This window comes from Coptis chinensis, chromosome 4 (assembly GCF_015680905.1).
Source record: "Coptis chinensis isolate HL-2020 chromosome 4, ASM1568090v1, whole genome shotgun sequence".
NCBI lineage: Eukaryota > Viridiplantae > Streptophyta > Magnoliopsida > Ranunculales > Ranunculaceae > Coptis > Coptis chinensis.
In genome coordinates, this window is record NC_141459.1 from 35,459,093 (window position 1) to 35,483,907 (window position 24,815).

At 35.5% G+C, this 24,815-nt stretch overlaps 1 long non-coding RNA gene across 1 annotated transcript; it reads left to right on the plus strand.

The window, feature by feature from the left end:
* Positions 1–22,501: 22,501 nt before the first annotated feature.
* Positions 22,502–24,135, plus strand: LOC147503336 (uncharacterized). Its single transcript, XR_015220170.1, has 2 exons — positions 22,502–22,697; positions 23,189–24,135. It is a non-coding gene; the product is annotated as an uncharacterized LOC147503336 (long non-coding RNA).
* Positions 24,136–24,815: the final 680 nt, after the last annotated feature.

Below are 24,815 nucleotides of genomic sequence, written 5' to 3' on the forward strand. Positions count from 1 at the left end.
ATTCGAGGAAAAATTTGTCGAGAGCACCCGCCTTCTAGTCGAGTAGCGACCACCCGCTAAGTTACTAGAAATCAAAATACAAAGAGCGCCCAGCTTAAGTAAGTTAATGGCGCCAGCGCTTCTTCTCGACCAGAAATTTTCCAGTTTTTCGAGCGTAGTTTTTCGGATCATTCGTAGCTATTCCAAAGCGTAATTTTGAGATGACATCTCCAATATTGATACCGAACAGTCTTTTCAAGATTTGTTCCAAAGTACTACTTACGGTGCTTGGTTTCATGAGGTGATCACATATGTTGGCCGGGAACCTCTTATGGTAAGACCGGGTTGAACTTTATTCTCCAAAGACTTGCATATTATTTTTATAATAACTGCATTTTCTTTGAGAGACCGGATGGAGAACAAGTGTTCTCCATCAACATTGACGATGAACCAATGGAGATTACCGTGTTCTTGCTAGCATTTGTTCTTGGACTTGCTATGCCCGCTGAGATACAAGACCCATGGTGCTATTGGGTCGATAATATGCATGTCTACACCTATGAGTCTTTGCACGAGGCTTATGGGGCAGGCATTTTCCGTATTGAGGACCAAGGGGACTATAACGCTGTACCTTGGTAGCCCGTCCATGAACATAGGAACTGTTATGTTTTGGATTATGCTAAACATTTTAGGGGAATGGCGTTTTCTTCCGTGAATGACGCCACTTGCAGCGTTTTCCTTGCTTTAGCCAATGGACGCCGATTCTATGACCTTCCCAGAACTTTGATGTCTAGTTTAGCACGAGCCTATACCATGAGGCATAAGTACCTTCTTATGCCTGTTTTAATTTCACGTATTATGCTATGTTTCTTTCCTGTTTTTTGTACACGTTTCACGGATTGGATTAAGGTAGACACGGTGCGACCCACCAATAGTATTATTCGATCTTTCCGTTACAATGACTTGGCATGGGTGGCGGATACAACCTCACCAGGTTGCACCCTACACCCCATCAGACCAAGTGGCACTTAATAGGTTAGCAACCATAGATGATAAATGGCGTGAAGCCTGGCAAATTATCATAGCATGGCAGGACGCGAAGGAACCTCACTTCTTTATAGAAGTAGAGGATGACGAAGATGACGAATAACAACGGGAGTGGAGGTAAGTTTTAGTTTCTGTTAGTGTCTGCTTATGTCCCAAGCAATTTAATTATGTTAACCCCATAATGGGTGGAACTCTTATAGAGTTGCGTCAGTTTTTATTTCCTATATTAGTACGTTCTAACATTGTTTTGCAGATGTTTCTGAATTTCACGCGCTTCAATGGTATTTTTCCTACCCTCTTTATTTACAATGCTTTGAGGACAAAGCATGCTTCTTGTTTGGGGGCATAGAATCACGTGTAATTAAGACATCTGTTAGGATATAGATATATATAATATGCATTTGTTTTCTAGTTAAAATTTCAAAAAATTTAAAAATATAAATAAATAAGTTTATGCTATACACTTAGGAATATTGGTATTGTTTTCTTTCTCCATGCTCTTAACAATCTAGAAGTCTCACATAGTTGTTGCATCAGAATAATTGTTAGAAACTTAGGTTAATATGTAGGTAATAATCTTTGCATCTATCTATAAATTTATTACATGAGTATCTATGATTGTTAGCAAGAAGTTTCTCAAATCTAGGCTAGAGTACTTATTCTACAAATCGTGTGAGAATATAGCCTAAAAGCCTTATATGAGTGAAACATTTGAGAAATGACACAAGGGAGAAGTAAAATCGGATAGAGAAATCACACGCCCACTTGCTTGATCACTATACCATATCCTAAGTGAGAATTTAGGCCGCTCTTTGGATCGATATAGCCGAAATTCAAACCTATGAATTATTTTCCGCTAGTCGCCACTCGAGCCTTTTCTTTAGCCTTCCATACACCACAATTCCTTTACCCTGTTACAAAACAAAACAAAATAAAAAAAAAAAGAATAAATCAACCTACCCAATTTAGAATAAGTCCGAGAATAGAATGAGTGAAGAAAGAAGAAGAGAAAAAACCTCGTGTAAAAAAAAAAAAAAAATTTGTTACTTGCTTCAGAAAATAAAGAAAAGAAGTTTCCATCCAAAGAAAAGAAAAATAGAAATAAAATAAAAACTCCAAAAAAAAAATAGAATAAAAAGGAGTCAAAAGCCAAAGAAAAAGAAAAAAAAAAAAAAAAATATGGCTAAGGATGGAAACAAAGTGTAGAAGCAAAAGAAAATAACAAGGTTTACTCTAAGTTACATAATACGAAGACTCTATTATCTCAGACTTGTCCTTTTGAATATCCATTTCCTTCCTTCTTAAACCATCTCCTAATCCCTGTAACACCTAATAAAGACCTCTAGCTCAATTAGGAATAGGTTAGTGTGATAGTAAAGTGGCGATGTGTTTGATTGACCCCGCTTCCTTGTTGTCATGGAGATTGTAAGGTAAAGTGTGCCCACCGTATTAATCGGAGTAACGAAACTTGAGTGAAAAATCAGAGTGTTGTTTCTTGACATTATTGTGAGAACCTACTTAAGGACGCTATTCCGAGTTCTCAGAAACAAACCTGCTAAACATTTGATAGTACTACTCATTGTATATATGTGTATTGTAGATGATTGATTATTATGCATATATTAACTTAGGGCTTTGACTGGTTATTCTTATGTAATTGCTAGAGAGATGTATAGATAGTTGAGCATGAATAAGGAAACAATAGTTTTATTTTCTTAGTCGTTGTAGTATAGATGAAGTTTGTGAGTACCTTCACTCGAAAACTCTCACGAGGCTATAACTCGTCCACTAGGGAATTCCTAGTGGTTTAAGGCCTTGTTGCATATGGTCAATGCAATCGCACTCAGCGAAACAAGATTAGGTAGAACTCCATTTTTGGTCACTTATTCTAATTTCTCATCTTTGCTTGAGGACAAGCAAAATGCTGTTTGGGGGTGGTTTGATAAGAGCCCAAAACTGTAGTTTTAACCCCTTAATAATCATACTGTTAGACCAATTATGTGAATAATAAGTAAGAGTTAACACGATTACGCGTTTTTATGCATTTCGGGCTTCAAAGTCCATTATGTGCGTAAAATGTACCACTTTAGCGAGATAAAGGAGCAAAAGTCAAGAACTTCCGAAGCCGTATCTTTGGACTCAGACCTCGGAATTGGGCATACCTTATGTCAAAACGACCGGCTCGGAAAGAGCTTTGCAATGGTCCAAGCCTTGACCCAATCAGAGGAGCAGAAGTGGACGAAAAGTCTGTGGAAGTCAACTGCAGCTGAAGAGGCCTTTTTGGACTGAAAGAATGGGGTTTTGGGCCTGATTCTCTGGCCCAAAACATGGCTCCAAGCCCATGCACGAATTTTGGATCTGAATGTATAAGAAGAAAAGCTTAAGTCTTTGTTAATGGTAGATTAATTAGTAGAGAATTAGGGTTCATAGCTTAGAATAGAAAGTAGCCATTAAAATAGCTTCTAGATCTAGATTTAATTGTTTTCTTTAATTAGTTTCAAATCCCTTATTAGATTAAACCTTTGAATCTTGTTCTTCAAATTGATTAGATCAATAAAGTAGTATTCTTTATCAATTTCGATTTTGTCAATTCCAATTCTAGATCTAATTTCAATTCATGTTATCATTCAATTCTTAGTTATTAATTAGATTTCATTATTGTTAAATTAAGTAAATTTCAATGCTTTATATTATGTTTAGTTTTAATCTAAATGGAAATGATTATGAATGATTCAAGGCTAAACCACCATTAGAGGGGTTGTGAAGCCTTGATGAAAGCTTGATTCGGTTATCGTAGAGAGTCGCCGATTTTCTATTCCACTCTAGAAATGATTAGTTCACCATGAGAATGGGTTTAATTGTTCACATGCTAGTTATGAATTGGTAGAAATGCCATGTATAATTAGGGATTAGGAATAACCAATTGTTCTGCTGGCAGTTCAATTCGATTACTTACGATTAAATCGTCGTTAGTGGATTAAGTTGAGTTAAGGTGGAATCAATCCCCTCTAACTCCTTATCATAGAATCAACGAGCATTCCCTTAGTTGACTGATAACCGACTAGTTGCATCTTGTGGGTAGTTGCATCGTAGTCTAATTCCCCTTCGTAAAACTCTCATAGACTTAAAAACGACTAGTTAGATTAGAAAACATCCATGCTAGAGCACTAGGAGTGGAACGAACTTAATCTACTCCACTATATCTCATAGGATTGAGAGTAGAAAGATTTGATAAACTAAGAGCATCAAAAGTTTAGTTTACTTACGTTTTGAATTCATCGTTTATTTCGTAGGTAAACTATTCATTTTACGTTTATCAACAAGCATTGTTATTATATGAAAATGACTAATACATGCAAGATCTATAACATGCAATGATTTTATGTTTATGCCAATTCAATGAGTTGTAATATATCATAGAAAAAAAAACAATGATAAAATTTCATCATTCTACTATAGCTACATAGGGGTTTATAAAGAACGAGATGAGATCACCTCCGCAGAAAGTAAAAGAACAATTTGCTTGAACATTTCACTTGCTCTGCAAAACTCCAAATCATTGAAACACAAACCTGAAAAATAAAACCTCTAAGTCAATGAATCACATCAGAATGATTTCTTGTCTCCTCTTTGTAAGTATTAGTGTCGAAACACAATCAAAGCAAAATAACTACAACTAATATGAATTTTGATCAGATGGACGGTGAGCATTAGAAACAAATAAGAGCCAGAGAAGCAAATCTTAATCGAAGTAATGAGATGCACTTACAGTGAAATTTCTCTTTGAATGCATTGAATATTTACATATATTCCAAGTTCCAAATAATCTCAAAACTATATACTAATTCTTCACTGTAGAACCAAAGCCAACCAATCAACAGAAAAACAAAAAAAATCTTAATCAACTCCTTAAACCTAACAAGTTCTCGCCTCTCTTCAATTCAGAAATTAAACAAACCTAGAAGTCAGTTTCACCATTCATGATAACTAAGCGAAAATTAACCTTGAACAAAATCATTTGAAGGAACAAGAATTATTTTACCTTCATGATAAGTGCTCAAAAAGTGCTATTTAACCCTCGATTATGCCTCTTGTTTAGCCATCTTAGTGGACTAATAGTGTTTATAAGTTGTGTTTTAAGATTCTACAGGTGAAAAAGAGAGTTTTGTAGAATATTAGAGAAAATGGGGTAAAACGAAGCAATTCGGAGCATCAATGATCACATGGGAGGTCCGTGGACAATCATGGAGAAGGCCAAGGAATTGGAGCTATTAAATATGCGACTTGGACCTATTTTAAAGTCTATTTGGAAGCCCAAGGCCAAAGGATTCGTTGCTTGGACCAAAGCCCGCAAAAGAGGATAGAAGGATAGAGCAGAAGAGAGAAAATCGGCTTATGCGTCTGGGACGCATGGATCGAGCGTCCAGACGCATTGATTGCATCTAGGGCGATAGATCGAAATCGCCCGTGACGCATTGATTAAGTCTGGGATGCATGGATAATGCGCCCGACGCATGAATCGACAATCGTAGCCAATTCCTTCTCGTTTGAAAGACGGTCGGACTCTCGAAAAGAAACCTATTTGTATTAGGAAACAAATGACGGTTTGGAATGCTTCTAGAACTCATTGTAACCCCTATAAATAGAGGACCTAAGTGCCTCATGTAATTGGCCAATTCACTTATATTCTTATCTCCAGAACTTGAGGCAGAGAGAGATTAATAATAAAAGATCGGTTTTAACTAGCTGAGTCTTAATAAATTAGTCTTTCTAGTCTTATGTTCTTCAACTCTTCCTCTTCTCGTTCTTCGTGTTCTTCCTTCTATATGGAAGGCTAATCTTCTCCTTCAAGGGAGGAGATGAAGCCAGTGCTTAAGGTTTAATGATTCTTCCGGTTCATGGTGTTCTTCAATCGTTAGTTCTTTATGTTTGTAGTTATTAATTCCATTGCCCACACCGTGGGATGGAAGTATAGAATAGGGTTTATGTTTTGCAATATTAATATCATGCTAGTGTTCTTTACTTTTCTTCTAGTAGTGTAATTCTTTAGAGTTAGGGAAGTATTCTTTGTGTTGCCTTAGAAGGGGTAGCTCAGGGGAGTGGTGCCTAGGGAAGTATTCTTTGTGTTTTTGCCTTAAGTGGTGATTCATTGAATGGCTGCCCTATTAGGAAGTACTCCTTGATGTTGCTCTTGGTAATACATTGAATGGCTGCCCGAGCTTACATAAAAGGAAAGAAGATATTAATAGCATAAACATAAGAACAACCTTAAGTAGAGTTAATTGTTAACGATGTTTCATCCAAAGGGCATCGGCACTTTCGCCGATTGCCTAATTGTAGTCTACTTATAAGAACAACCATGAAGCAGAAGGTCATAGATTAAAAGTATTGGTGGATTCTAATCTCTTGAATTCTCTCTCTTATAAATTTTCAATAGTTTAGTTAGTTTAGCTTAGTTTAGCATTAGAATCTACAATCTCTACAACATTAGTTTTTAATCCCTCAAACCCCCTTTCCAGTCCTGTCCTTCACATAACATACACTTAAAAGTGGAACGATACCCTACTCATCCTTTACTTAGTGAGGGATAATTAGGTTTTGATACGCTTCTCTTTTGTTCAACGATCATCATCTATCTACATCATCCATACACCATCTAAACACACAAAAAGAGGTAGTGGTCACTTCACATAAATCAAATGATGCAAAGCAAGCGGTGACCAAACATATCTCAAAATGAAGACGTCGATGCTTTGATTTTGAAGTAAAAGCGAATGCAGTGACACCATCGTTATAAATTGGGGAGGTGGAGAAGGAGAAGTGGGGTTTTTCTACAGACATATAGTTTTCCCTTTTCCTGGGTTCTTTTATTTTCATTTTTTGAGAACGGGCTTTATCCACGGTGGGTGTAATTTTGTCCAAAATATAAACCACCGTTTTCAAGGAACAATGGGGTATACGAATACCACAAAATAAATTAGGCTATATTTGATAGCCCGGTGGTATATGTTGAAATATATACCACTGTTTTACAAAAATAGTGGTATTTGCTTGTTCCTAAACTAGAAAATTGTTTTGTACTATGCTAAATAACTATAAGCCACTGTTATGAGCGAAACAGTGGTATAAACCACTTTACCAACCGTGGCTAATGTGCATTTATGTAGTAGTGTAACCTAGGGTGTTATCCAAATCTTGGTCGGAAGGTGTTTGACAAAATTCCTAAGAGAAGATTTGAGTTTAAATAACTTATAGAGATGGACCATTCCGTGAACACTCGTATGACAAGTCTGAATAGGAATAATTACACCATTTAGAAAGCCAAGATGGAAGACTTACTTTACTGCAAGGACTTGGCACAACCAATTGAAAATGGAGGAGAAAAATCGGAATCGGTTGCTACGGCTGAGTGGAGCAAGCTTGATAGAAAAGCAATTGGGTACATTCGACAGTGGATTGATGATAGTGTCTTTCACCATGTATCCCAAGAGAGTTCATCTTTTAGCTTATGGAAGAAACTCAAAGACCTCTATGAGAAGAAGTCGGGCGAAAACAATGTGCTGCTCGTTAAGAAGTTTGCCAACACAAAATACCAAGAAGGTTCTTCAATGTCTAAGCATCTTAATAAAGTACATAATACCATCAATCAGTTGCATTTGATGAAGATTAAAATGGGAGACAAAGTTGAGGCTTTGTTTCTATTATCTCTCTACCCAAAAGTTGGGAGACGTTAGCAATTTCTCTACACGGATCAGCTAAGGATGGAATTATCTCCATGGAGATGGCTACCGCATCTTTGTTGAATGAGGAGACTAGAAGGAGTTCAAGAAGTAGCTCCTCTCACTCAGAGATCCTTGTCACAGAGAAACGGGGGAGAGTTAGGAGCAGAAAACCATCTCATTCTAGAGGTGATGACAGAAGCAAATCTAGGGGTGAAGCTAGAACTCCTAAGGCAGAGAGGTAATGTTACTATTGTGCCACTAAGGGCCACTTCAGGTATGAGTGCAGAACACTGAAGAGGGATGAGAAGAATAAATGCGTACATGAAGACATGGTAAAGAGGAACGGAAACTCAGGCAGATATACTACCGCACTAGTCGATGATGGTCTAGTGGAAATTGTGTCAGAATGTGATGAGTGATGTCTTAGTACCTTATGCCAGGATACAGAGTGGGTGATAGATATAGGAGCATCCTATCACGTCACACCGCACAGGAGATTCTTCACTACCTACAGCTGTGGTGAATATGGTGAAGTGAAAATGGGTAGCAGTAGAGTCTCATCAAAGATTGCAGGCATTGGGGATGTTCATATAGAAACCAATGTCGGCTACACCTTGACACTCAAGGATGTAAGACATGTCCCTGACATTCGGCTAAGCCTAATTTCCGCTAGGAAGTTAGATGATGATGGTTTTGTAAACTTGTTTGGTAACGGGGTATGGAAACTAAGCAGAGGATCCATTGTAGTAGCCAGAAGGAAGAAAACTTGCTCTCTTTACAAAACACAGGCTAATTTGTATAATGCAGAAGTAAATGTGGCAGAAGAAGAAGCTTCCTCCGAACTGTGGCATAAGAGACTATGTCATATGGGCGAAAAGGGCATGGAAGTTCTTGCCAAGCAAAAGGCATTGCCAGATATCAAAGGTACACATTTAAATAGATGTACTCACTGTTTGGTAGGAAAGCAACACAGGGTGTCTTTCTAAAGATTCCCGTCTCACAGAAAGGACAATGTCCTTGAGCTAGTTAACACTGACTTATGTGGTCCTATAAAAGTAAAGTCCCACGAGGGAGCTTTATACTTTGTGACCTTCATTGATGATGCATCAAGAAAGGTATGGGCATACAGTCTGAAGAACAAGGATGAAGTACTTGGCGTGTTTGAGAAATTCCATAGCATGGTGGAAAGAGAGATAGGGAAACTTTTGAAGTATATTCGCTCATATAATGGGGTGAGTACATAGGGCCATTTGATGAGTATTACCAGAGTCATGGGATTTGTCATGAGCAAACCATTCCCAAGATTCTGCAGCAAAATGGTATAGCTGAGAGAATGAATCGTACCATTGTAGAGAGGATGAGATGCATGATGTCTCACTCTAAGTTACTTATAAGCTACTGGGTAGAAGCAATGCACACAGTCGTACATGTGATCAACCTATCACCGTCAAAGCCTCTGAATAGTGATTATCCAGAGATGTTGATGACAAAGGCAAGTAGTGCATTTTTCTGGGTTATGGGGATGAGAAGTTTGCCTACAAACTCTATGATCCGATTAACAAGAAGGTAATCCAAAGTCGAGATGTTGTGTTCTTGGAAGACCAAACCATAGCAGATTTCGAGGAGGGTGAGAAGCTACACGCTTTCACTAATGATCTTGTTGATGCATAACCAGAAGTTCTTATTGTGGAACGTGCAGAAGGCATTGAGAATGCAGAGAACTATGGGCCTAAAGCTCATGATGGGATAGAACCTATTGATATAGAAGATGCAGATGAAGTTCATGAACCACCACCTGAACAAGCAGAAGTGCATCTTCCTAAGGCACCAGCAGATGGGACAAGGAGGTCAGATAGAGAGAGATAAGCTTCAACCAGGTATCCACCACATACGTATGTTCTACTATTGGATGGTGGAGAACTTATGTACTATCAAGAGGCTCTTGAAGGTGGACAAAGAAAATTGATTGAAGGTCATGCATGATGAGATAGATTCTTTGCATAATAATCACACTTATGATTTAGTTGAGAAACCGGAAGGAAGAAAAATTCTCAAGAATAAGCGGATCTACAAAGTCAAGCATGAGGAGAACAATCCGCTACCAAGGCACAAAGCTCGCCTTGTTGTGAAGGGATTTGGTCAAAGGAAAGGTATTGACTTTGATGAGATTTTCTCTCCTGTAGTCAAGATGACTTCTATCCAGGTGGTATTGAGTATGACCACAAGAATGAACCTAAAGGTTGAGCAACTAGATGTCAAGACAACTTTTCTTCATGGAGACCTTGAAAAAGATGTCTACATGGACCAGCCAGAGGGGTTTGAGGTCAAAGGTAAGGAGCACCTAGTATGCAAGCTGATAAAGAGCTTGTATGAGTTGAAGCAGACACCGAGGTAGTGGTATATAAAGTTTGATTTCTTTATGGCAAAGTATGGATACAAGAAGTCTGCTTCTGATCATTATGTGTTTGTTCAGAAATTTCCAGATGGGGATTTCATAGTGCTCTTGTTGTATGTGGATGATATGTTGATAGTTGGCTCGAATATCAACAAGATATCCAAGCTGAAGAAAGACTTGAGTAAGTCCTTTGAGATGAAGGATTTGGGTCAAGCAAAGCAGATACTTGGAATGTAGATCACTCGTGACAGAAAGAGTGGGAAGTTGTAGCTTTCTCAAGAAAGCTACATTGAGAAGGTATTGAAGAGATTCAACTTGGATCAAGAAAAGCTAGTCAGTTGTCCGCTTGGTGGCCAGTTCCACATGACCAAAAAGATGTGTCCAAAGGGTGAGCATGAGCAGAGTCAGATGGAAAAGATTTCTTATGCATCTGTAGTGGGTAGCTTAATGTATGCAATGGTGTGTACAAGACCGGATATTGCTTTCGTCGTGGGCGTTGTAAGCCGTTTTTTGTCAAATCTGGGGAAGGAGCATTGGGAAGGTGTTAAGTGGATATTGAGATATCTCAAGGGCACTTCCAAAGCGTATTTGTGTTTTGGTGGGAGTAAGCCCTTACTTGAAGGCTACACTATTGTAGACATGGCAGGTGGTGTTGACTCGATGAAGTCCACCTCCGGTTATCTAGTTACTTTTGAAGGGGGAGCAGTTTCTTGGTAATCTAAGTTGCAAAAGTGTGTTGCCCTCTATACTACAGAAGCCTGGTATATTGCAGCCACTGATTGTTGCAAAGAGATGTTATGGATGAAGAAGTTCTTCGATGAACTAGGACTAAAGCAGAAACAGTTTGTAGTTTTATGTGACAGTCAGAGCGCCATCCATTTGAGCAAGAATCCGAGTTTTCATTCTAGATCCAAGCACATACATGTGCGTTACCATTGGATTAGAGAAGTACTCTAAGACAAGCATTTGTGTATTGAGAAGATCTATACCGACAAGAACGGGTCGGATATGATGACCAAAGTCTTACCGAAAGGTAAGTTTGATGTTTGTTGTGCTACCGCCGAAATGGTAGCAAACTCCTCCTGTTGATTTGGAAATTGCATGGAGGTATCCCCCTCACTGTTTAGGAGGAGGAGATTGGTGAAGTTATCCCTCACATGAGGAAGAAGGAGAGATTTCGGAGATGTTTGCGTAAAGGAGTTTGAGCGAGCGAACGCTCGAAACTAGTCTTGCTCAAGGAGCCTTGGAGAAAAAGAACATAGTTTTTTTTCTCAACTTTTTCCAAACATCGGTACTGGACTTTTCTGAGATTTTTTCATGCAGGCGCGCGCGCGCTCGAAATGGCCTTGCTGAGGGCGCACCCGCACTCAAGTCTATTTTCAGCAGAATTCTATTTTTGGAGAACCGCGAGTTTGCAGCATAAGTTTTTTGGGTTTTTTGGCAAAACCAAAAGACACACGAACCAGACAAGACAAGAGAGAGAAAACCCAATCTTGAGAGCAATCAAGATTGAGAGATAACTTTTACAGAGAGACAGGCCAGTAAAGAGAGAGGAGTGATCTAGTAAGGTGAGAAACTGAAAAGAGTGATTGTAATCGTCCTTCCCACTTTATAAAAGGATTAGCTCTTGTGGAAATAGGCATCATTGGCTGAACCACGTTACATCTGGTGTTGTGGTATGCTTTATATTCTCTTTACATTATTATTTGTTGTTGATAGTTGTTTAGAGAGTTGGGCATGTTAGCTAGGTTGTAGTGAAAGTTTAAAATTTGTCTGGAGTTGTTATTGAGTTTATATTACAAGTTATCTGTATAGTGGGGATCGATTGGTATCGGATTAAACCCCAACATCGACATGAGTTCTTCTTACCCTTACCTTTGTTTAAGTTCAATTGTTATGTGTAGCTAAAATATTTTGCTAGGGTTTAGATGAAACCCCATTAATGAATTTGTTTCAATTATTTATCTGTTGAATTTCCTACAAACTATGAGCATCAATGTTAATGATTATTTACTTCAATTGATTGTCGAATATTTTGTGTTTTTCGTAATTTGGATACATAGGATGTTTGTGGTTTAAACTGTTAAAGCAAAGAAAAATCAATCTTTGTTCTACAATGTTATCACAATCATAGCAACGATTACCCTTTCGTATTGCGTCTCTAAAATAGTAAGAAATTAAACAAATAAATAATTATAGCAATGAAATTAATGGTGGTGGATTCGACTGCCCTAGTATCTCTATCAAATCGTTCGATCTACTTTATATTCTTTCTGTAGTAATTAGTTAATTAATTTAAGTAGTTAGTTAAATTCCATTCCATCTTATAAATATTGTTCGAATTAGTTAAGTAATTTATAGTACTCGATTGTTTACAAATTGCATTCCTTATGGGATCGACCCGTTTGCCACAACAATTTTCAACAATAGTTGTACGCTTGCGGTTTAACTAGGGTTAGATTAGTATATTAATTTAGACAGACTAAATTCCTACCACCTGGTTCGATATTTTATAAGTGAGTTTTTCTTTCTTTTTTTGCTGCAGTCGTTCAATTCGAATATATTTTCTGGACCATATTTTCGTCTCCTATATAAAATGCATGTACACAAACTTCAAATATTCTGGACAAGACTATTATTGGAATGACAGATCCCTTATTCTCTTTGTTTCCCTATGCCAGTTATATGGAGCGGAAAATTGAGGAAGCTAATCCACAATAAGTTCGAGATGTAGTTCCTGTTTTTGACACCATCTTTTGCAGAGAATCAGTGTTACGTATATTTTCCATATGTACTTAAACAAATTTGTGTACTGTTGGAAAATGGGAATTGGGTACGCCTAAACATGAGGCGCGTACGCCCAGACATTAACCACAAAGTGTTTTTTGCGATATGGATATGGCACAAAGTGTTTTTTGCAATACGTCACGGGCAGGACCGCAAAGTGTTTTTTACGATATGTTCTCCTCATTTGTTTTTTTGTACCCAGTATATAAGGGAATATAAAAGAGAGAGAGTGAAAACTTTTTTTTTTAGAGAGAGTGAGAGAACTTTTTTCTAGGGTTTTTTTGAAAGAGAACTAAAAAGAGATTTGTGAGAGCATTCATTGTGAGTGATTGAGTGATTCATTCTTTGTGAGTGATTGAGAACTCCTCTTGTAATCGATCTTCTTGTTCATTTAGTGAAACCATCGATCTCGCCGTGTGTGGACATAGGCATCTCGCTGAACCTCCTTAAATCTCGTGTGTTATTGTGTATGTGTGTTATTTACATTCTCTTTACTTGTTTTATGCTTTGCTAGTTGATATTGGTTATTCAGTTGTACTTGGGTATTGTTAGAACATTTGTCTTGATTAAAGGTCACACCTTTGTGGTTGATCTTGTTGTTGTTATACGCTTCCACATTTAGTCGCAATAATTGGTATCAGAGCTCTATGGTTAAGACCTAGAAAGTGTTGAATTTGAATTTTGGGTTAATTCCTAAGGTGTTCAAGTTTGTGAAGAGAAAGTGTTTGGTAAAATTTCTAAGTGAAATTTTCGTGTGAGTTACTTTGTGTGACTTGTAGAAATGGTTCCCAAGATGTCTAGTGTGAAGTTTGAAGAAGATAAGTTTGATAAAAAAGCACAAGAATTGACGGCAAGAGTGTTTCCTCTCATCAATTGGGATTGTCTTATAAACCAATTGCTATGTAATGGGCACTAGTGATAGGAAGTACTAGTTGTCTGGTTGGGTATTTTATGAGTGAGTTTTTCTTTCTTTTTTTGCTGCCGTCATTCGAATATACTTTCTGGACCATGTTTTGGTCTCCTATATAAAATGCATGTACACAAACTTTAAATGTAATGGGCAAAACTATTATTGGAATGACAGATACCTTAATCTCATTGTTTCCTTATGCTAGTTATTTGGAGCAGAAAACTTTAGAAGCTAATCCACAATAAGTTTGAGATTTAGTTCCTATTTTTGGCACCATCTGAACTTGAACAAATTTGCGTGCTGCTCATCATCTTTTTGTCTATAAGAGCCTGTGAGAAAATCACCCATTAATTTTTAGCTCATCTTGTTGTTCTCTATAACTTTTAAAATATGTGGAGACGGTCACTAGTTCTGAGTGAATTATTGCAAACTGATGTTTTACCAATCAATAACAGTGAAATGTAGCGGTCACCAGTTTTTGCGATTGCTTGGTATCGAAGTTTTATGGTTGTTTTGACAAGAGTATACTACATAAGTATTCGACACATCAAAACAAAGGCATTCGGGATGGTTAATACGCTGTCAACAAAATTACAATCCTCTCCCTACAACAAAACTTTCCTGGAATGCTATCAATCTATCATGTTGGATTAAAAGCAGTAATGTTATACCGACCCACTTATTTGACCTACTATTTGAACCTATTGATGTGTCAAAATACCTAATCATTGATTTACATAGAGATACGTGTCCGTGTGTATTGCAATGCAAACCAACATTATCCAAATAGTGAGTTACAATAGTAGGTCTAAAAAATAGGTCCATGCAGCACTACTCGATTAAAAGTAAAATATTTTCTTGGGTATCTTACCCACCGCTCAACCTATCAACTTTTGTTTAACTTGTCAAGTTCAACCAGTGTTGCATGACACTTTCACTTCTCATTTTTGAGCTTACAAGCTATAAATAGAATTTCTTGTCATGATATTGTACCCTTGTATACGGGGAATTCTTGGATCGGACGTTGAATAAATGTTTAGGACAAAATGGCCCATTGAAAGTGCAGAGAAGTTTTAATCCAAATGCAGACGTGGTCCCCACCAAAAGTGGTTTTAAGAAAAACATTTGTTTAGTTAATACCCTTTTCATCCTCTCTCTCACTCTACTCTCTCTCTCTCCCAGACTCCCACCTCTCTTTCTCTCTCTCGGTTCCACTGCCGAAACTTAACAAGCCATGAAAAATGCCAAAGCAAACTTAGGAGATCAAGGATTTCTTCTCACGAGAAGGAAGGATGCACAATTAGTGAAAATCAAGAAGAGCAAAGATGCGGTCAAGTTCAAGGTTTGCTGCTCCAAGTACCATTACACTCTGTGTGTGTTTCACATGGAGAAAGCAGATATGTTGAAGCAATCCATTCTACCAGGTTTGAATGTGCAAGATCTTAAATGGGATTTTGGGAAGCCTCGATCAATAAGATATTTCCCTTTTAGAGCTTTGTGGGTTGTTTTGCATCGAGTGACTTATGTTTTGAATGTTTAATTAGGTGATGGAATCTTCTTTAGTTTTGGTACTTCAAACTTGTATGCTGGTGTATCATTTATAAGAGAACATAAGGTGAGGTTGGGAATGGTAGCTGGTGCAGCAAGCTTGGCTTTGTTGGTGTCTGGAGGAGTGGGGGCAATCTTAGGGAAGGCACCTGTCAAGAGGTCCTGTTTGAGGGTATTGATGGGGGGATGGTTAGCCATGGCCATAACTTTCGGACTAACAAAATTAATAGCACCACTTACTATGATCGTATTTAATTTAGTTACACGTGTCATTTAATAACACCACATAATGTCGTACAAGTGAGATACAATATCTTACTATGATCATATTTAGTTCAGTTAAATGTGTCATTTAACAGCACCATATAATGTCGTACATGTGAGATACAATGTCTTACTATGATCATATTTAGTTCAGTTAAACATGTATTTTCAAGTTATCAAAATACAAATTATTTGAGAATGAAAGCCAACTTTTGGTGGAAAAGTCATGTAGAGATGGGAGTATTTGATGAGTACTGGATTATTGGAAAGAGACCTAAAGCAGTAGTGGCAATAGGAATGAAAACCATATTAAGCGTGTATTTTCAAGTTATCCAAATACAAATTTAAAAGCACCACATAATGTCGTAAAAGTGAGCTATAATGTCTTACTATGATCATAATTAGTTCAGTTAAACGTGTATTTTCAAGTTATCCAAATACGAATGTTACAACACTACATAATGTTGTACATATGAGATACAATGTCTTTAAATATAAATATTGTGGAAGGGTATTAGGGATATTTTATACTATCATCAAGTGGGGGCCATGTCTGAAAGTGGAATAAATCTTCTCTACCACATTCAACAGACTATTCTGTCCTAATCTTTAAGTCAACGTCCGATTCAAGAAGTTACCTTGTATATTATGTATATTATCTAATACAACGAGAGTGGAATGTTACAGCATTATCTAAATAATAATATGGGAGATTAATTTAGGTATTGGTCCTAGTTGATAATAGGGAATTAGACATTAAGGACTAAATAATGTGTATTTAGGGATTGGACTTATTCCCATCACTTGACCAGTTTGACCATGGGCTCCGTTTGCTTGACTCAAATCATCTGTTAAAAGTTGGTGTAATGTCTGAAATACCCATCACATGGCAAACACATGTTTTTTTTTAATATTTCCCCAATTAAAAAGATGTCACGTGTAATAATCTTACATATAATCCAACGGCTAATAGATTGTCTTCTTCATTCAACTCTAAAAATAGTCGAAATTAACTTCTAACATCGAAATTGAAGGGGGCTTTACTAACTCTAACAAATTTCTCAACCCAAATATTAAACCCCAACATGCAACAACCCAATCCATTTCTAGATTCCAACCTCGAATGTCAAACCCCACCAAGAAACCACCCAATTCATTTCTCATAAAAAAAAACAATATAACAATTAACATTTATGTGATTTGGGTGGGACGTGGGGGTATTTGGGAGTGGGAATTTTTGAAAGAGGATGAGCTAAGGATAACAACTAGATTTGATAAAAAAAACAAAAGGTGAAATGGGTGGCACAAGAATTCATCAAAGAGATGGCCTAGTGGATCCTTAAATTTAATAGCTAATAAGAAATTTGTATGGGACTAGAGGTTAATTTGTTTCGGGTGGGCGGTGGAGGCATTGGAGGTGGTCTGGTGGAAGTAGCGGTGGTGGTGTATAGGTGACGATGTAATGGTACGGTGTGGTATTGTGAAGCAAATAAGCAATTGGAGAGAATGGCCAAATTCCACCACTATTTCTGATATTCGAACCGAAATTTCGATGTTTCAATATCTCAAGTATATCATTGTTTTCCCGCGTTAACTACGGTTGGATTACAACAACTAAGTGAAGGGTATCATAAGAATTTCACAGATATAATGAGATTTCTCACGGCCAAACTTGTCCACAGACGGAAGTTAGACCAATCCTTAAATACACATTATTTAGTCTATTTAGTCCTTAACTAGATTTTGGACCCGGGCATACGCCCAGGATCTATTAAATATTTTGTGTGCTGAAAGGCTTTACAAAATGTCTCACACAAATTTTTGAATCAGAATATATTTTTATTGAAAATAAACCGAAATACGTTAATGAGTAGCGATTATGGTGCATAAGTGTACTTGGAAAGTAAGGGATCAAATTGAGATAGCCTCTTCATTTTGTGGTTTAGGATATTAATCCATAATTTTCAAATAGAATTATCTTAAACTCGATCTAGCTTGTATAATAGTTTTCTTAGATTTATGGTGATTTAGCGGCAAATTTTCGAATAAGAATATATTTTTATTGAAAATAAACCGAAATACGTTAATGAGCAGTGATTATGGTGTATAAGTACTTGAAAACTAAATGATCAAATTGAGATAGCCTCTTCACTTTGTGGTTTAGGATATTAATCCGTAATTTTCAAATAGAATTATTTTAAACTCGATTTAGCTTGTATAATAGTTTTCTTAGATTTATGGTGATTTGGCAGCAAATATTCGAATCAGAATATATTTTTATTGAAAATAAACCGAAATACGTTAATGAGTAGCGATTATGGTGCATAAGTACTTGGAAACTAAGGGATCAAAATGAGATAGTCTTTTCACTTTGTGGTTTATGATATTAATCCGTAATTTTCAAATGGAATTATCTTAGACTCTCGATCTAGCTTGTATAATAGTTTTATTAGATTTATAGTGATTTAGCAGTAAATCATCACCACTCAGCTTACGTACTAATGTGTACAAATCACTAAAATAGATTGATTGTTTCCATATCCTCAAAGAATACACTACTACCACTTGAAAAGATTTATCACATGAACGTGTCATATGAATGGGTATCGTTATATTAAATTATTCTAAAAAATATTAGCAACTATGCATAGCTATGAGATATGAAAATTATATTAATTACTCATTTAAATTTTTTGCATCACTCTCTATAAAAAGGAAGCATCAAACCTTGATAAAACTCATTGACTTCTTTTTATTGTTAGGTCTAACAATAGAAGTTTGATTGAAGTTTTGTGAGAATGCCCAATGTGGCGAAGATAACATTGAAGTTACTTGAATAGCAAGGCATTTCCAATCACAATAAAAGAATTATGATAAACACTACTTAAAATGCAAAACTATATTTGACGAGACATTTATTCCCCCTACATATAATACAAATATGTTTTAGGGTTATTAGTTCAATGCATTTGCATCAAGTTTCTGATTTTCCATTAATTATTCTTTGAGGTTAGTTTAATGTAGTATGTTGCATCCAGTTTCCAAATTCTCATTAATTATTCTTTGAGATTAGTTTAATGCAGTTGCATCAAGTTTCTAATTTCCCATTAATTATTATTTGAGGTTAGTTCAGTGCAATTGCATCTACTTTATGATTTCCCATTAGTTATTTATTAAGGTTAATTCAGTACAGTTGCAACCAGTTTTTGATGTTTAGTTAATTAGTATTTGAGATTAGTTCATTGCAATTGCATCCAAGGTTCCAATCTCCTGTTAATTACTCTTTGAGGTTTGTTCAATACATCTGCATCCAGTTTCTGATTTCCTGTTAATTGTTTTTCTAGCTTAGTTTGATAGTTTACAATTTTTATACAGTTTGCATACATGTAAGAGTCTATTTTTATAAACTCACTTTCATTTTGGGTTCCTAATTACTCGTAACTACTAATGTGAGAAGGCTAAAAAATTGGACATTTATGCTTTGAGGTCAGTGCGATGCAGTTACAATCAACTTTCGATTTCCAGTTAACTATTTTTTGAGGTTATTTCAATGCATTTTCATCCAATTTCTGATTTACCGTTAGTTAATCTCTAGTTTTAGTTTAATGCAGTTGCATCCAATTTTTGGTTTTCCGTTAATTATTCTTTGAGGTTAGTTCAATGCAGTTGCATCCAATTTTTTATTTTATGTTAATTGTTCTTTGAGGTTAGTTCAATGCATTTGCATCAAGTTTTCGATTTCCCATTAATTATTTTTTGAGGTTAGTTCAATGCAGTTACATCAAATTTATAATTTCCTATTAATTATTAATTTAGGTTAGTTCAGTGCAATTTCATCTATTTTTCAATGTTTCGTTAATTAGTCTTTGAGATTAGTTAATTGCATTTGGATCCAGTTTTCTATTTCCCTTTAATAACTCTTTAAGGTTAGTTCAATACATCTGCATCTAGTTTATGATTATTTATGTTTTTCAATGCAATTATATCCTGTTTCTGATTTCCCGTTAATTATTCTTTGAGATTATTTCAATGCATTTGCATTTAGTTTCTGATTTCCCACCAATTATTCTATGAGGTTAGTTCAATGCAGTTGCATTCGGTTTTTCATTTTCTGTTAATTATTTTTTGAGTTTAGTTCAATGCATTTGCATCCAATTTTCGGTTTCCCATTAATTATTATATGAGGTTTGTTTGATGTATTTGCATACCGTTTCCGATTTCCCATTAAATATTTTTCAAGGATTTGTATCCAATTTCTAATTCCCATTAGTTAGTATATGACGTTAGTTTAATGCAATTGCACCCAGTTTCCGATTTCTTGTTAATTACTTTTTGAGTTTAGTTTATTGCATTTGCATAAAGTTTTCAATTTCCCGTTAATTACTTTTTGAGCTTAGTTATGTATTTGAATCCAGTTTCTGATTCCCTTTTAATTATCCAATGTGTGTGTAATACCAACTTCTACTGATCCATCTGTAGTGTCCTTGCAAACATGACATAAAAAATAAATTATGCTTGATTTACTATGTCGGATCATCGAAGATTATCTAGTTCCCGATTTCTCATTAATTATTCTTTAAATTATGCATGACTCACTATGTGGAATCTTCAAATATTATCTACGAACTGGTGTTGTTATATTAATTATTCTTAAAAATATTTGCAAATATGCAGAACTATTATATATTAATATTATATTGATCACTCAACCAAATTTCTTATAACGTGAAAATCTCACTCTCCATTAAAAAAAAAAGGAACTCACTTTTGATTAAACCCTTCAACTTCATTTTGTTGTTTAATAATAGAAGTTTGATTGAAATTTTGTGAGATTGCCTAATAAGGTGAAGTTCATATATATTGAAGGATTTGAAGCTACTTGAATAGCAAGGAGTTCCCAATCATACGGAAAGAGATAAGATAAACACAATTTTAAATGCAAAACTATACTTATCGAGACATTCCCACAACATATAATCCAACTATGTTTTGAGGTTAGTTCAATGCATTTGCATCCAGTTTCTGATTTTCCATTGTTTATATTTTGAGGTTAGTTCAATGCAGTTGGATCCAATTTCCAATTCCCGTTATTTATTTTTGGAGATCAGTTCAATGCAGTTGCATTCAGTTTCTGATTTCTAGTTAATTATTTTTTTCGATTAGTTCAATATATTTGCATCCAATTTCCAATTTCTTGTTAATTGTTCTTTGAGGTCAGTTCAATGCATTTGCATCTAGTTTCTGATTTTTCGTTAATTATTCTGTGAGATTAGTTTAATGCATTTGCATCCAGTTTCCGATTTTTCGTTTATTATTTGATAAAGTTGCATTTGTATCTAGTTTCCGATTATTTGTCGTTAGTTTCATTTAGTATTATATATTTTTTTAAATATTTGTCATTATTGCTTTGCCCTTATTTTTTTTTCATTTTCTATTATATATTTTGTGATGTTATTTTTTGTATAATTGTTTTTAACTATGTTTTGAGGCCGTGTTAAGGATATATTCGAAATAAGTCGGTGTTTTTATCATAGACACTAAAATTGTATGATTTGTAATAGGGAATTACTTTCTACAAATCACCTATTTTTTAGCAATTTTTTTTATTTGATCAAATATATAAGAATTGGAATACTAAAAGTGTTTGATTCATAATAGAAAATTACCTTTTACAAATCACCTATTTTTTAGTAATTTTTTTTATTTGATCAAATATATAAGAATTGGAAATACACTCAAACTTTCCAAATATAAGAATTAGAAATACACAACTCTCCAAAGAGGTTCCATATACGTGGGATTGTAGGCTATTAGAAAAGATTATCTTTCATATTAGAGTGCCACATAGGGGAGAGAGAAAAATAACTCTCATATTAGAGTGCCACATAAGAAGAGAGAAAATCTTCCATTAGAGGTCTCCACTTTAGTATATAGATAGTGGATGTCTAATTCCTTATACCTAAATCTCCCTAATAATATTAGAATCAACTCAGTAATGTCCTCCATTTAATGTTGCTAGTGGCCGGGCCAATAGATTTTGATAGTGTTGCAGAAGAAATATATTGTCCTTACACTATGTGCTTTGATGATTTGTAGTTTATTTATTATGTCATCCTTGCTTAGAGAATGCCAAACAATAATTGTTTACTCTCAAAGAATTCAACTAATTTGGGGTTATCAGGTATTGGGAAGATATATCAATATTAATTCCAAAACAATTACATGTTCGTAGGTGCTGACTAGTAAAGTCGGTAAAACCTTTGGACGTTGATACCAGAGGTCTGGGGCTCGAATCCCGCCAGCATCAAAGAGTTAATTATCTCATTTAAAGCAAGCTTGCTAAAAAAATAAAAATAAAAAATACATGTTCGATTCATGTGATTCATCAAAGACTTTTATTGGTGGGAGAGAACTAAAACGTTAAACTTGAAAGAGTTGAACGACCTCTACTACGAAAAACCAATCTTTAGGTGAAATACTAGGAGTTGGCCGAGTTTCTTCTTTTAGTTACACAAGTATGCTAACTATATTACGCATCGGTTTTTTTCAAATCTTTATTTAAACCTGGCACTCTAACATCTCTAACATCTTTCGGGTAGTATGGTTTTTTGAATTCTAGTTCTAATTTAAAAAAACATTAGGATGGTTTGAATATAATTTCAGTGAAGTGTGAATAAGGTTTTCTAAATTATTTTAAATAATATGAAGTTAATTCTAATTTTAGGGAAATTAGGGAGTTTGTTATAAATTGTTTAAAATGTAGGAGCTGATTAGAATAATTGAGGGAGGTGTTTCTAAATTGTAAAACATGAGACATTAGAATTAGCATATTCGATATTCGATTGTTGAAGGGTGGTTCCTGAAAACCCCGGATGTAGATATGAAAAACAAATATTTTATAAAATAAATAAATGGCATTTAAATCTGGTCATAGTTCAGCACCAAAAACTAGTTATTACAATTAGTAATTTACACAGTCCGTGCAGCCTTCAAATTTAGACATTCCATTTGACATGGAGGAGGCTCATCAACCCAACTTTTCAAGGTAAAAAAGTTTCAATTCGATGTTTGACTTTTCGATTAAAGAGGGTCACAAATGCTGAGAAGAGAAGCTTTTTGGTAGCTGATATTCTAGCTCAATCCGCTTACTGTATTACCAGTGGAGACTTTTTTGATAATTGTTTTGCTACTTAATTTGTAATTGGTTTGGTCATTTCTTACAAGTTTGCTATGCAATTTGTAATTTACTTATTTTTCAAGATAATTGAATTAGGAAAAAGTAGTCATTTATTTATAGTGAAATTGGGTTTTGAATTAGAGATTTGTTTTGGCAATGCTCTCACTATATGTACTCGAAAATTGGAGATTTGGAGAGTGTGTTACGTGTGCCTGAGACTAACTCTGAATGTAGGAATGTGGTGTCTTGTACTTCTTTAATTGATGGGTATGTTGAGAAAGATCAAATTGATATCTTGAGTTGAATAGGCAGGGAATCGAACCTAATGAGTTTACTTTCTCTACTTTGTATTTCTCCAGAATTTGAATAGCTTAACTTTCATTGAGATCATATTCTGATGAGCTTAACTGGTTCAGCATCATCCTCACATGGCAAGTAATTGGCATTCAGTATATCAGAGGACTTGCCTTCATTCCTTGGTGGTATAAGAAGGGTGTATGGAAGAGTGTCAACTATTCCAACACAGGTGTGGGATAGAGGAGCGAGCTTCTCAAGCACCGTCAGAGCTTAACTTCGATTGTGTAATGAATCTAATATATCACCATTGGAGAGCATGTCAAGAGATGGATTGTCATTCTACCATTAAGTTTATTTCTACAGTTGTTGGGAGAAAGATAATTGTTAGGGACAACAAATTTAATCATTTTGGAAATGGACTGTGTTCCTGTGGAGATTTCTGGTACGATGTTGAGAACTTGAAGTGGGCAAAAGCTGGCGTGTAGTCTCTTTTGACGAGCTTGAGCATCCTCACAGCCAACTACTTTGGTATAGATATTTCACAGGGCTTATATTTCAGTCACCACGTGGTTGGTGGGAGGGATTTGAGGAGTGAGGTGATGTTATCAGCACCATGAGGAGGGAGCTTCTCCAACATTTCAAAAGCTTAAATTATCATGGCTCTGATGTTAACTGGCTGAGCATCATCCTCACAAGGTAAATTATTGGCATTCAGTATGTCAAAGGACTTGCCTTCAGTCCTTGGTGGGATAAGAAGGGGGTTGTGGGGAGGATTATCAAGTATCAACTGTTCCCACATAGGTATGTTGATAATGTTGTCGGCCTGATGAGGAGCTTGCTTCTCGAGCACCATGGCCTACTAAGACATGTATCATTTTTATGTAGAGAAAAAACTTACATTACAGCTAACTTGCATGGTCCAAAGTGCAATTCAGTTGATTTTTGTTGGCTAGGAATTTTGTATATATATATATTTGATGTACTAATATATATCAATTTAGTTATTTCATATAATGGTTTCAACAGCTCGGCTCCTAAAAGGACCTTAAAATAAGTACCAAATCTAAAATAACCCATAACTTCACCTACAAAATGAATTAAATCCCAATTTTTGGTGGATATTATCTACTAACCATAAATATCATCTCTACAAAAATTCAACTAGTTTGAAGAAAAGATTCGGAATTAGTTAGAGTAGTAGGTTCGGAGAACTACTTCCAGACTAGGATCTCCAAATCTGGAACTACTAAGTTCGGAACTTCAACTCCCAATGTAAAGCTGAACACGTTTCTTTGTTGTTCAAGTCAATAAAGTAGAATTATTGACTTGGGAAATATGAGTTTCTAGAAAAGTCTAGATAAGACTTAATAAAAGATTGTTTCCTAGTTAAACACTAATTACTTAGCTCACAAGTAATTATGGGAAACCTAATCTATTCTTATAAATAGAATAGTTGAACTACGTTTTGAGTTTGATTCTTCTTCACAGGATACATAGGCAGCCATTAAAGAGCGTGGTTCAACTCATCATCTTCTAGATCTCTTCTTTTTCTTGGTTCAATACTTCTCATTGTTCTTTGATCATCAACAAAATACTTGTGTTTCTAGATTAGGAAAAATCATCACACACACAATTGACGCTGTTTTTGGGGAACTGATAAAACATAAAAGATAATTTACCTACGAAATG